This window comes from Megalobrama amblycephala, linkage group LG2 (genome assembly GCF_018812025.1).
Source record: "Megalobrama amblycephala isolate DHTTF-2021 linkage group LG2, ASM1881202v1, whole genome shotgun sequence".
Classification (NCBI taxonomy): Eukaryota; Metazoa; Chordata; class Actinopteri; order Cypriniformes; family Xenocyprididae; genus Megalobrama; species Megalobrama amblycephala.
In genome coordinates, this window is record NC_063045.1 from 58,992,703 (window position 1) to 59,008,453 (window position 15,751).

The 15,751-nt window shown below is 34.7% G+C and overlaps 1 long non-coding RNA gene across 1 annotated transcript; it reads left to right on the forward strand.

The window, feature by feature from the left end:
- Positions 1-6,564: 6,564 nt before the first annotated feature.
- On the forward strand, positions 6,565-15,748 carry LOC125262468. The gene is made up of 2 exons (XR_007183575.1): positions 6,565-8,614; positions 12,829-15,748. It is a non-coding gene; the product is annotated as an uncharacterized LOC125262468 (long non-coding RNA).
- The last annotated feature ends 3 nt before the right edge of the window (positions 15,749-15,751 follow it).

A 15,751-nucleotide genomic window follows, 5' to 3' on the forward strand; every position in this document is an offset into this window, starting at 1 on the left:
TCTAGCAATGGAGGAACAAAAATGATAAAAAAAAAAAGTCCACAAAACTATCTAGTAAGAACAATATTACAGTTTTTCTCCATTGGTTTGGCTCATTTCTTGAAACAGAAATTACATTCTCAAAACAACATGGACAAATCTCCAAACCCCTTGGCAATTGTTCACAACAGAATTGAATTTCTCATTCATTTCATCAAATTGTAAATGTCTAAGTACATGTCTCAATGTCTCAGTACATCTTTGCAAATGATTAAGTACAGGTAGCCTACATTTAGCACAATTTCCAAGTGAATAGATCTTGTTTAGGGCTGCACGATTAATCGCATGCTATTCTCACGCGCATTTCGTCAGTAAAGCCGGTTCCCTGATTACCGCTAAATCGCCATCACCTGTTTTTAAACGGAGCGCCTTTTAATAGACGGAGCCGTAGTTCACGGACAAGCCACGCAATATCGCGTTCATTATCGCAGGCGATTCATCTGCGATATGAACGCGATATTGCGTGGCTTTTCAGTGACCTACGGCTCTGTCTATTAAATGCCGCTTCATTTGAAAGCAGGTGATGGCGATTTAGCGGTAATCAGGGAACCGGCTTTACTGACGAAATGCGCGTGAGAATCGCATGCGATATATCGCCCAGTCCTAATCTTGTTGATCTAAACTGATTGTTGATTCTCAGTCTAATGGTCGTTCGCTCCAAAACGTGTCAGCGTCATTTCATTGTATAAGTCATCACGTGCACAATAGTCTGTTCAATTGTCAAAATTAGTCAAGAACATAATACCATGAATACCATATATGAATCCTTGGAACATTTGATAAATTTATTACAGCAATTGACAGTCAGGTTGTAACGATCAGCCAAATTGGTTGAGTCACATGATTTAAAATGGGGTAAGATTTTACTGTGTGAGTTTGTTAGTGGTTAAAAGAATTAGACATAAAACGGTGATAAAGTTAAATAAGAATTGTGTATTTACAATATTCACAGGAACTTTAAAACAACACAATAAAACCAGGAAAACTCAGTCTGTTACAAGCAATACAGTCCCAAGTACCATACCCTAAAACAGTCCAAGAATCCTAGTGTGCTGATAAAAGTCCCAATGTGAGTGTCCACCAGTGTATATACAAATGTCCAAGTAGTGATAGTCCAAAAGTTGTGTCTGGAGAGGTAAGTCCGCAAATGGTAACTCCACAATCCAGTTAAGATGACTGTTAGTGAGTCCCTGTTTGTTGCCATGCTGCTCTCTTTATACAGATATTTTTCATGCTTCCTGTCATGTGACTGGTCACATGACAGGCCAACCATTCATCTCTTAAAGACATACACACTTAAAATGTTAAGAGGAATAAAATGGACTAAAACATGTAAACCAATTAAAACTCCATTATACATAAAATCATTGTAATAAATAGAGCGGTAAAACATGCATTTTGTGTGACAGTGTCACAAGGTGAAACTAGAACTCGACTAACGAAGGAGGCGAGGGGGCAATATAACTATGTGTGCTGCCATATCTGAGAATGGTGTGGTCACTCACATCCCCAGACTTGGCCCATACAATACACAGAAGCTTCTCATCTTCTTGGACCGCCTTCATTTTGATTTGAACCCTGAAAATGAGAGCGGTCTCGTAGGGCCTCACGTACCACAATATGTCATTTTATGGGACAATGTGAATTTCCACCGTGGCCCGCTCACCTGGTTCACTACTCATCCAAGGATGGTTATGGTGTTCCTACCACCTTACTCTCAATCCTATTGAGGAGTTTTTCTCCGCTTGGATGTGGAGAGGGTATGAGCATCAGGCTCAAGAACAGAGGTCCCTGCTCCAAGCAATGGACGCTGCGTGTGAGGATATTACAGGAGATCATTGTAGGGGATGGTTGCGACATGTACGCCGTTTCTTTCCTTGTTGCATCGCAAGGGAGAATATACGCTGTGATGTGGATGAGAATCTGTGGCCAGACAGACAGCAGTGTGTGGATGGCCAGGAGGGTGAGGACGATGTCCAGGAGAGGGAGGGTGAGGACAGCGACAGCACTGTAGGCTGCATATAATTTTCATTGTTTTTTGTTTGTTAGTTTATATTACAGTATATTATGCTGTATACATTTTCTTTTTACTCTGATGTATGGAAGTTACTTTATGTGTGTGAATGATAATGGTTACAATTTCCTTGGCAGTATGAGTGCAATGTGTGATGTCAAACCTTGGATAGTCTTACCCTAAAATCCTATTTCTTTTTTTCAGCTTTATACACAGTGCATGTCACAACCATCCCCTACAATGATCTTCTGTAATATCCTCACACACAGCGTCCATTGCATGGAGCAGGGAACTCTGATCTTGAGCCCGATGCTCATACACTCTCCATCTCCAAGCAGAGAAAAACTTCTCAATAGGATTGAGGAAAGGAGAGTAAGGTGGTAGGAACACCATAACCATCCTTGAATGAGTAGTGAACCAGTCCCTGATGAGCGGGCCACGGTGGAAATTCACATTGTCCCATACAATGACCCATTACAGTTTTAATGTATTATGTTAGCTAGACAAAAAACAGTACAGTAACCATTGTCAATGAAGGACTGGGCTAAGACTGAAAGGAGAACATGAGGGATATTTCAATGGTCCTCTGCCATAGTGACAAAACATCTAAACATTTTGACTTGCAGTGCTTACACAGTGCCAAAGGGACGAAGCATTTTGGAGGCACTGACTGCTTAAATGAGAAGGAAATTTAGTTTTGACACATGAGTGAACTGTTTTGGGAGAGGTGTGAGCTTTTGCAGGTGAACCATGGTGTTGTGCCGAACCATCCACATTATTTTGACAAAAGCACCAAGTGTGTTGAGAATGTCCGGTCTGTTTCAAGCAATTGAGAGGGATCTTTGCCATTTCTGTGGCACTGACTATTTATTTGGTAAAGGAATTTAATATTTAAACATGAGTGAACAGTTTTTGGAGAGATATGAGCTTTTGCAAGTGAGCTATAGTGTTGTACTGAACTGTAAGACTGTTTTGCCAAATGATCTTAGAGTTTTGAGAATGTCATTTCTGTTTCAAAAAATGAGCCAAACCAATGGAGAAAAACTGTAATATTAATAATCCTCAAGCTTGACATAAAAGATTCCACATCATAGTAAATATTTTATACTATCTATAACATATAATATATGCTAATGAATATTATACATGATATATTTTAAATAAATAAAATCCTGCCAATGAGGTAAAAAAAAAAATATAATAATAATCTTGAAACTACCATAAATATCTAGTAAGGATAATATTAATATTAATAATCCTCAATCTTGACAGAAATGATTCAATATCATATAAAATAAATATAATATTATATTTTATACTATATATAACATTTAGTTTATGCTATATTGAATATTATATTTTATATATTTTAATTGAATAAAATCCTGCCAGTGAGGTAAAAAAATATTCTTGAAACTACCATAAATATCTAGAAAGGATAATATTAATAATCATATATATATATATGTATGTGTGTGTGTGTGTGTGTGTGTGTGAATGTGTGCGTGTGTATATATATTATATGATATATTTTAATATATTAAATATTAAATTAAATTATAATATTAATTATATTAATTGACAAATTAAATATAAAATAAAAATAGCAAAAAAGACTTCCAATGAGGTAAACAAAAAAAATGATTCAAAAATTTGTATTGATTCAAAATATTTTAAACGAATAAAATTCTGCCAGTGAGGTAAAAAATAATTCTTGAAACTATATATAGAATATTATATGATGTATTTTAATATATTAAACATGAAATTATATTATAATTATATATAATAGACAAATTAAACAAAATAAAAATAGCAAAAAAGACTTCCAATGAGGTAAACAAAAAATAATTCAAAAATTCTTGAAACCATCATAAATATCTAGCAAGGATAATATTAATAATACTAAATCTTGAAAGAAATATTTACAATTAAGTAAATAGCAATCAAGCAATATCTGTTACGGTGGCTGGTATACAAAGCACACGACGAGGAGATAGAGTGAATATAAGTCTTTACTTGTAGAGAAACTGGAATACAAAGGAACATACACCACCATAGCACAAACAATACCAGACAACACAAGACTAGAAACACAGGGTATATATACAAGGGACTAACAAAGGAACTAAACAAGGTGATGGGATGATTAACAAAACACAGGTGGATCAAATGAACTAATCAACAGAACGGGGAAACTAGGTCACAGGGGCAGACAGAAACATGAGGCTCTGTAACAATATCTGACTAGATTAAAGAATTCATTGATATTTTCAGTCATTTTGTATATTGGCTTTTTTTCTTAATTTAATCAGTACATTTTAGAGTTTTGCAGTGTGCTGTGTAAATTCCATGTGAAATTTTTCTGTAGATAATATTTCCTGCTGTTTAATTGGAAATAACACTGGTACAGTTAATATTCACTATATTGGAATAAATGAATGGTGCTCCAAAACTGACACATTTTTGCGTTAAATACATACTGTATATATTCTGTCATGCCATCACAGCATGTCCTCTGTAGGGTTGTGCTTTAAAGCCAGTCCTGCGCCTGTACAGTATATTCCTGGAGCCAACAGACGCAACCGACTGCTGCCGTTTCCACAGCTGAAATCATCTGACACAGCAGATAAGAGCACAGGCTTTCAAGAAACAGTGAGAGGGCTTCATCTGCTCAGCTTTAAGACAACGCCAACAAAACGCCTTCAGGAGCAGCAGTCCTGATAGTGCACACACTATCAAATATAGTACAGATTCTCACTGTCCTTCACAGTCCTTAAAGAAAGTTCAGATATGAACATTCTGTCATCTTTTACTGTTTGTTGTCATTCCAATTGTGCATGACTTAATTGTGTTCTCACTGCTCTTTCCGCTTCTATAAAGTATTGAAGCTTGTTTCCGCCATGAAATAAAAAATAAAAAAGGTAATTACGTTTTATCTTAAAATTCTGACTTTTTTTCTCAGAATTGTGATATAAAGTCAGAATTGTGTGATATAAAGTCAGAATTGTGTGATATAAACTCAGAATTGTGTGATATAAACTAAGAGTTGTGTGATATAAGTCAGAATTGTGTGATATAAAGTCAGAATTGCAAGATATAAAGTCAGAATTGTGAGTTATAAAGTGAGAATTGCGTGATATAAAGTCAGAATTGCGTAATATAAAGCCAGAATTGTGTGATATAAAGTCAGAATTGTGTGATATAAAGTCAGAATTGCGTGATATAAAGTCAGAATTGTGTGATATAAAGTCAGAATTGCGAGATATAAAGTCAAAATTGTGTGATATAAAGTCAGAATTGTGTGATATAAGTCAGAATTGTGTGATATAAAGTCAGAATTGTGTGATATAAAGTCAGAATTGCAAGATATAAAGTCAAAATTGTGTGATATAAAGTCAAAATTGTGTGATATAAAGTCAGAATTGTGTGATATAAAGTCAGAATTGCGAGATATAAAGTCAGAATTGCGAGATATAATCTCAGAATTGCGTGATATAAAGCCAGAATTGCGAGATATAAAGTCAGAATTGCGTGATATAAAGTCAAAATTGCGTGATATAAAGTCAGAATTGCGAGATATAAAGTCAGAATTGCGTGATATAAAGTCAGAATTGCGTGATATAAAGTCAGAATTGCGAGATATAAAGTCAGAATTGTGTGATATAAAGTCAGAATTGCGAGATATAAAGTCAGAATTGCGTGATATAAAGTCAGAATTGCGTGATATAAAGTCAGAATTGTGAGATATAAAGTCAGAATTGCGTGATATAAAGTCAGAATTGTGTGATATAAAGTCAGAATTGCGAGATATAAAGTCAGAATTGCGAGATATAAAGTCAGAATTGCGAGATATAAAGTCAGAATTGCGTGATATAAAGTCAGAATTGCGAGATATAGAGTCAGAATTGTGTGATATAAAGTCAAAATTGTGTGATATAAAGTCAGAATTGTGAGATATAAAGTCAGAATTGCGTGATATAAAGTCAAAATTGTGTGATATAAAGTCAGAATTGCGAGATATAAAGTCAGAATTGCGTGATATAAAGTCAGAATTGTGTGATATAAAGTCAGAATTGTGTGATATAAAGTCAGAATTGCGTGATATAAAGCCAGAATTGTGTGATATAAAGTCAGAATTGCGTGATATAAAGTCAGAATTGTGTGATATAAAGTCAGAATTGTGTGATATAAAGTCAGAATTGCGAGATATAAAGTCAGAATTGCGAGATATAAAGTCAGAATTGCGTGATATAAAGTCAGAATTGTGTGATATAAAGTCAGAATTGCGTGATATAAAGTCAGAATTGTGTGATATAAAGTCAGAATTGCGAGATATAAAGTCAGAATTGCGAGATATAAAGTCAGAATTGCGAGATATAAAGTCAGAATTGTGTGATAAAGTCAGAATTGCGTGATATAAAGTCAGAATTGCGTGATATAAACTCAATTGCGTGTTATAATGTGCAATTGCGTGATATAAACTCGCAATTGTGGGTTATAATGTGCAATTGTGAGGGGAAAAAACTCTTTTCTTCTTTTTTAATTCTGAGAAATTTTTTTTTTTCGTTTTCACGCCATGTTGTAATTACCATAATTACGAGATTTCAACTTGTAAAAGGCATTCACGTCCTCTTAGAGCTCGTAATTATACCGACGGGACGGCGGATGGGAAGATTTCCAGAGAAATGATGACTTAAATTTGAGTCTGTTCCTCAAATAAATGACTTTATATATGACTTAATATCAAAACATGACTTCCCACTCCAAAACAGTCAATTAAAGGGATAGTTCACCCAAAAATAAGCTGGGAATTTATGACCTGACCGTTGCAGATTCATTTAGGTGTTGATAGTACAGCTACTGTGCTTTTATGGTGCTTTTTCACATTGGTAATGTCAGCCTCTTTCATTTTCAATGTATTCAAAAGAGTAGGAACATTCTGCTAAACTTCTCTTTATGTGTTTCACAGAAGAAAGTAAGTCATGTCAGGTTGGAACGACACGAGTGAAAGTAAATGATGTCAGAATGATCATTTTTGGCTGTACTAACTTTTTAACTGCTCATATATTGTGTGACTCATCATAAAAGACCCTGATAAACCACTGGAACCAGAACCACACTCGGACAGGAGGTGATTCAGGCTTTGGATGGATCATAAAGGTGCTGTGAAGGTGTAATTGCATCATCAGAACTGATAAACCGGCTCAAGAATCACTTTGCATTGGAGACATGCAGCTGATGCATAAAACCCTCTTCATTCAGAATGATTAAATCCATTCACTGCCCCCATGAGAGCGTGTCAAAACTACAACCATTAATATGTATGAACTACACTGATGTGTGACAGTGTCAAAAGATGTTAAATTAATTGAAGGGTATTGAAGTGTATTAACTGATAAATCTGTGAAGTATTGTGTGTTCATGTGTACTTGCCATGTTGATTATATTGACCACATTAACAATAAAATGTGCCTTATTGGTATCAAAAGTATCTGGTGTGTCACATTACACTATATTGTGTATTTTGGCACCGCTTTAGCCTTACTGACCATTTTGAAACCAAATTATCCATGCTATAATTGGTCTAGAGACATTGGAAGAGCAGCAAGTTTGTATATGTGGAAGTGCAAAGGCCGACGGGAAGATTTCCAGAGAAATGATGACTTAAATTTGAGTCTGTTCCTCAAATAAATGACTTTATATATGACTTAATATCAAAACATGACTTCCCACTCCAAAAGAGTCTATTAAAGGGATAGTTCACCCAAAAATTAAAATTATCCCATACTCACCCTCAAGCCATCCGAGGTGTATGTGAATATATTCTTTCAGACGAAAACACAGATATATTTAAAAATATCCTGGCTCTTCCAAGCATGATAATGGCAGTGAATGGGGGAGCATGATTTTGAAGGCCAAAAAAATGTATCCATCCATCATAAAAAATAATCCATACGGCTCCAGGGTTTAATAAAGGCCTTCTGCTGCAAATTGATGCATACGCTGTCTACCAGAAGCTAGTTGTTATAGTTAATAAAGTTTTAATTATGGATATTTTTCTTTCAAAAAAACCATTGCTTCAGAAAGCCTTTATGTAACCCAGGTCATTAACCTAGGTCACTAGCATTTATTTGCAATTTTATATAACTATTATTGTTATAAAATATATAAATATATAAAAAAGAAAGAAGAAAAATGCAGTAAAATTGCTTTATAAATTAAATTTAGAAATGCTCTTGAGCCGATTGCTCATTGGTGAGGTGAAAAGTTAGTTCCGCCCCTTGTCCGAAAGTTAGCGGACAAGCAGGCAGAACGTGAGAAGACGCAGTTGCACAAATTGTGATTAGAATCCTTTGTTTAATAATCCAGCGATAGATTATTAACAAATTGAATTTATATCTGTGATTATATAACTTTTAGAAACTCGACTGTTTGAGAATAGTATTGTGTGGCGACGTTTGAACCGGACATGACGAGACTGACGCAATAAGATATAATATACATCTTTTCCGGGGAGAAACAACTTTATTTTTGTTTTCTGATTTATACTTCTCCTTGGTGAGTACAAACTTCGTTATAAAAAAGTGTATTTATTTATTTTGACTTGTGAATACTGTGAATTGTAATGTGATTTTTAAAAGGATTTTTAACGGGTAATAAGTGATGTAAAAGTTTTCAAAAATGCTTTAAAAGTGTATCAATATGATATATGATTGTATATAGTCGTGTTTAAAGGTTTATAAGATGTTTTACGTGTTAGACGGAAGGAATTTCTTAAAGGTGCCCTAGAATTAAATATTGAATTTATATTGGCATAGTTAAATAACAAGAGTTCAGTACATGGAAAAGACATACATTGAGTTTCAAAGCCCATTGCTTCCTCCTTATATAAATCTCATTTGTTTAAAAGACTTCCGGAAAACACACGGATCTCAACATAACACCGACTGTTACGTAACAGTCGGGATCATTAATATGTATGACCCCAATATTTGCATATATGCCAGCCCATGTTCAAGGCATTAGACAAGGAAAGGCAGGATTAATGGCTGGATCTGTGCACAGACAAGGTAAGCCAGCAAGAACAACAGCGAAAAATGGCAGATGGAGCATTAATAACTGACATGATCCATGATAGCATGATATTTTTAGTGATATTTGTAAATTGTCTTTCTAAATGTTTCGTTAGCATGTTACTAATGTACTGTTAAATGAGGTTAAAGTTACCATCGTTTCTTACTGTATTCACGGAGACAAGAGCCGTCGCTATTTTCATTTTTAAACGTGCAGTCTGTCAAGTCAAGTCAAGTCAAGTCAAATTTATTTATATAGCGCTTTTTACAATTGGTAATTGTTTCAAAGCAGCTTTACATATTAGAAGCACAGAAAAAAGAGAAGTGGTTAAAAATAAGCTGTACAAGCAAGCGTGGTAATATGTAACATATACAAGATGGTGCTACATTAAGCCAATGTCGGCTGACTCCCAGGGGTGGAAAAAACCCCCTAGGAGAAAAACCCAGCGTGCTAACACTGGGAAAAAAGTCCTAGGAGGGAAAAAACCCCTTGGAAGATATATATAATATATGTAAATGGATATGGAGATCAAAATCTGAATTATACATTTTTATTATAGAGATTAAAAATAGATTATATATAAATATATGTAAGCGGATAATGCATAATGTCTGTATAATGCATAAACACAACTTCATTATTTATAAATCTCTCCAACAGTGTAGCATTAGCCGTTAGCCACAGAGCATATGGCCTCAAACTCATACAGAATCAAACGTAAACATCAAAATAAATACTATATTCACATGAATTCCGAATCATGCATACAGCATGCATGACGAACATCTTGTAAAGATCCATTTGAGGGTTATATTAGCTGTGTGAACTTTGTAAATGCACTGTAATATAGTCGAGAGCTCGTGTGGCAGGGAGCACGCGATTTAAAGGGGCGGCCCTGCCAAAATTAGTGTATAGTTAATGATGCCCCAAAATAGGCAGTTAAAAAAATTAATTAAAAAAAATCTATGGGGTATTTTGAGCTGAAACTTCACAGACACATTCAGGAGACACCTTAGACTTATATTACATCTTGTGAAAAAGCATTCTTGGGCACCTTTAATGTGAAATGCGCGCCATGCGGTGCTAGTTTGCTAACACTGTGCATAGGCCCTAGTGTTGGATTGAGCACATGGTGAATTAGCATGTATGTTCTCATGTATGTGCAAATGATTTATACAGAGAGTTTGATTTAATTTGAAATGATTTATTTGGACAATGACATTAATGTTTCATTGTGGCTTTGTTGTTACAAGACTGGGTTTTTTTTTCTTTGTGAGAATTGTGTTCCTGAATCCTGTCCTTGCTGAATATTCGTATTCCGGTCGGGACTGGCGAGCCATTCCATCCTCTCGTACCTGGAAACAGAGAAAAGAGCGTGTAAGTCTGCCGAACTGGTAGGATCAAACTATTTTTATGCTTTGATTTTTTTGATTTTTTCCGAGTTTTTTCTACCTGGATCTTAAGTGGATAAAACATTGTTTTTTCTCTCTCCTGGATTTAATTTTTTCTTCCACTTTTTGATGAACATTGCTTTATACTCTTGAACTTGAAATTGAGACACTGAACTTAAACTCAACTGGACATTAAGACTGAGTTGAACGCAAAAACTGAAGCTCATTGTGAAACAGATTTTAAAAGAATTTAAAATCTGAATGTCTTTGAGGAACTGATTTCAAAACTGAGACACTGATTTTGAAATTGTGTGTGAAATGTATTATTATTTTACTGTTTTGTTTATTTTTATTCTGAATCTGAACCTTGATTTGGGTTTTGAATTTTTATACCCTTTTATTTTGGGTTTTATTATTCAATTCACTTGTTATTTCATTGCCAATTTAAAAGAGAAGGATTGAAGACTAAAAATAATCAATCAAAACAAAGTACTACATTCTTTTCCCTTTTTTTAAAGATTGACTTTATTCTTTATTCTACTTTATTCTGTGTAATTAATTGCTTAGAGACTATTACTAGATTATACTATTATACTTATTACTAGTGATGGCCGATTTCGAAACACTGCTTCATGAAGCTCCGAAGCTTCATGAATCTTTTGTTTCGAATCAGTGATTCGGAGCGTGTATCAAACTGCTAAAGTCACGTGATTTTAGTAAACGAGGCTTCATTACGTCATCACTGTTTCGAAACAGTTCGAAATTTCAATGGTTCACCGGTAGAGGGCGATGATAAAGTGAGCCCATGAATCATGCAGATTCACTGAGAACTATTGAACAAGTGTCTAGGGCTTTACCCTATGGTTTTGTCTGATCTCCGATCAGTTTTATACATTTGTAGATGTTTTAATTATACATTAGAATAATTAAAATTAATAATGGTAGTTATTAATCTCTTATTGGCCTGTTTAGCTTGAGCCATGGAACAAAGAAACAAGCCTTTAAAATTTATAAAAGAACACATATTATACAGACACTCTATATTTAATCTTATTAGATGATAAGTTAATTCCATTTGATTGATTTTACTTTCAATAAAACTTTTGCAATACATTTGTTAAAGGGTAGGCCTATTTTTAATGCATGTTTGGCCTGAGTTTTGTTGCATTTCCACTGTTCTGACCACTAGGGGTCACTGTGGAGACGGGTGTCAGATTGTTTCGAAGCCTCGAATCATTACGGCACATTTGCTTCAACTGTTTCAGTGTTTCACGAAGCCTCGATCTGCCCATCACTACTTATTACTTACCTTTGCTCCTGTGAGACGATCCTTATCTTCTGATTCTGGTCCAAAGGAATCCCCAGTGGTTAGCGTGGTTCCACAAGTGTTTTATGCAGTGACCTAGAGTTTGTTAGAAGAGTGCTACACGCTAGTAGGACCGCGTTACATTTATTAAGGCTTTCTGAATTAAACCTATTGCTTCAGAAAGCAGTCTATATTACTATTAAAAAATTCTAGGGGTGCCAATAATTGTAGCCAACGTGTTTTGGAGAAAAACATTTATTTCATAATGTGATTTTTTTTTTTTTTTTTTTTTTTTCCCCCCACTTTCAATTCTTTTCCTTCAGTGAAATGTTAGATTTTTGCTAATTTTATGAATTAAAGATCAAAATGATAAACAATGCAGATTTATTTTTATAGTCAACTTTGATCATATTTATGAAGGGTGCCAATAATTCTGACCACAACTGTACACCTACGATGGTTCGAGGGTGAGTAAATCATGGGATAATTTTCATTTTTGGGTGAACTATCCCTTTAAGATTGGACCCAATGTACTGTGTTAATATGACTTTTCTATATTGATTTCCACATATATTTATTTATTTACTCAAATTTGTGGTGTTTTGGCTTATAGGAAATGTCTTTAACCGTAACAGAAAATTACCAGTATATGCAATATACATATGGACAGCCGTTATAATATATTTTTATGAAGTTTTATTTACATTTTTGAAACTTAACAGTTCCTGTTCGCTGTCATTGAATGGGGATAATTACTATTTTTTATTTATTTATTTATTTATTTTTTTTGCATATGCTGCTAAACATCTCAGGTGGTCCATGAAGAAACAATGGATTTGGAAAGTTGCATGTGCATGTTGCATTTGTGTGTGCACTGTTAATGGTAGTGCTAATCATGTACCAATGTGAAAATGAAATCATATAGTCTTACTGGTATTTTCCAGTGAAGTGAAAAGAAATGTTGTATGTTGGTTTTCACCTTTTCTTTTATTCCATTGTAGACAGCAGCGTTTACACAGAAGGAAAGTTTTGTGGCATCACTGAACTGAACTGCATCTGAAACACTTAGTTGGGGCGTTTAGATACTGAGCTGAGGTTATGATGATGAGATCTCAAGGGTTCAGCATCAGCCAGACATCATGAGATACATCAACACTGCCATCCAGAGGAGACAACGGGACACATCTGAGACTGAGAGTAATTCATATGCATTAAAACACTATTTGATGGCTTTGCATCTGTTAGATTACATTGATATTTTTTTATTGGGCAGGGATGTATTGCATATTAATTGGTTGAAAATGTGAAATATACATTTATGCATTTATGACACTTTTATCCAAAGGGACTTGAGATGAACGTCCAATCTGATTTACAGTGAATAATCGAGCATTTAGAATATTAGGTATGAAAGTATTTCCATGCACGATGCCACACACAGTAGCAGTAACATTTGCACATATATGTTGAAAGTTTTAATGTTAAAGACTGCAAACTAGTTCTTTATATGGCGCTAATTGTGATAATAAAATCAAAATTAGGCTATACCTTGGTCCTTTTAGATATTTCATGGTACAGATTACCATATCCACATCATCATATTACCAAGGTACAAGTTAAAAACAAGGTAATGCCAGTCATTTTTATGTTTAGGGTGTTCAGAAATCCCAAAACGCAAGTAGCGCAACAGCGCCATCTAATGGCCGAAGAGAAACAATGCAGAAAGAAACTGGAATCACTAAATTACTCTTGGTGTTCTTTATTCATTTAAATTGCACCTATTTAAATATTCCCACAATACATGACAATAAATACATAAGGATCCCTGTACATTTCATCTTGATCAGCTGCTCAATGTACTCTGTATTTACAGTAAGACTCAATCTACAAACAAACATGTTACTCCAGGCACCTTGTGTATCCTGTTGAAAGACACACAAATACTTGACATGTTCAAAAAGGGAAAGCAAAACGTGTGTGAACACGTGCTTCGCTCCTGACGAGCCAAAAAAATGGTTGGCGTTATTTGGAGCTGCACGTTGTTCCAAAAAATATTGCGGGTCTGGCAACATGTCAAAGTTTATCTGTAATACTATTCAGTACATATACAATACTTTACAATCCTAAAATAATGAATATGACCGTCGTTATATTACATTTTAAAACTGCCGTTACAAGCTGTGCACAAACTCATTGTACATACGAAACCCAAAAGCGCGGGAACTTGTGGAAGCTCGTTTCCCACAGAATAAAAAATGTAATTGCAACTTTTTTTAAACTCACAATTCTGACTTTTTCCTCTGAATTGAGTTTATATATTGCAACTGACTTTATTTTGACTTTTTTCTAAGAATTGTGAGATATAGACTCAAAAAAGTCAGAATTGTGAGATAGGCCTATCACGGAATTGCGAGGAAAAAATAGTCCGAATTGTGATATAAAAAGTCGCAATTACCTTTTTTATAAAAACACATCAGCGCAATTTCAAGCTCTACAAAGAAAGTTTCACGTCGTTTCACTGCATGATAAATATGGCTGAAATGATGCAAAACACATGGAAAAGGGTCAAGGGTGGAGAATAAATTCTAGGAAAGCAAAGATTCAGATTCTGTTCATGGTTTGTCTGATTCACAGGTCACCCAAGGGGTTGTATTTGTACGGAATGCTGGAAGTGAAGGAAATGATGCGCATGTGGAACAGGTCAGTCTAATGATGACCTCAAACTGAGATGCTCCACAGTGTTCTTCACACGAAACAGACAAGAGGCCTCTGGGAAATGTAAAGCATCTCCACTGTATAAGAAAATATGGAATTCATGAACAAATTAATGAGATTCTTCTATCATTCTGATGGAATGATCTTGGAAAAAATCCAAAATCCCATATCGAATATGGAATATGGCTATACAAAAAAAATACAGATAAAAAATATATTCAGATCGAATCTCACCTCGTTCCACAAAATCATCAAAACCTCCAAAAATGAGGTAGCTGGTACGTAGATGTTGGCTGATTTTTAATAAATACGAATTATCCTTTCATTTTAGTAAAAGGAAATATATAAATATCGTTGAGTACAATAGCTCAACAAATGCGCAATGCCAATGCTTTTCTTGAAAGTAAAAATGAAGGTAAAATTTCACTTATACCAATGTAAAATTTTAAGCAATACTGCAATATTGTGATTTTAAACGCCCACGTTACTCAACATGAAATTTTTTTACTTATAAATTCAATGCCATTTTTGATCATGTCGGTACACTACTGCATAGAACCTTTACTCACACACACACACACACACACACACACACACACACACAATTCATGAAATTCACAATCAAGCCGTGTCCGTATGATACACCTAATTGGCCTAAAGAACTATGTTAGCATCAGTAACTACACCAAACCGCTGGTGCTCTAGTGTCTTGGGTTTGGTTAACATCGCCACAAATACTGTTCATGCACTTGCAACCGGATGCATCTCTAATCTATTAAAACCTTGTCGAACGCCACAGGATATGTGACTTTAAGGCTTATATAAAGAAAGTTTGCGCAATCGCTGCAGAACTTCCATCAAATACAGTTTAAAAATACTGATCTCAATTTCTATTAGAGCGAATCTCACGAAATCTGTCAAGAACATGCTTGGGTCACATTTGAAATCATAAGAAATGTGTATTTTTTAAATGCAAATGAAGCCTATTTTTAGAAGGGGGAGAAATGTGCTTAATTGTCATTAAAATAATATCATGAAAGTCTAAAAATAGGCTTTATTTTCGTTATTTTCAGGCTGCAATTAGGGATGGGCGGTATGACGATATATCGTGGTGACTGTAAAATGGTAAAATCGTTATATCTTGTATATTGCGGTATGTAAATAAATAGTGTAGCACAGCACTATTGACACTTTAAAGTGATGAAATGC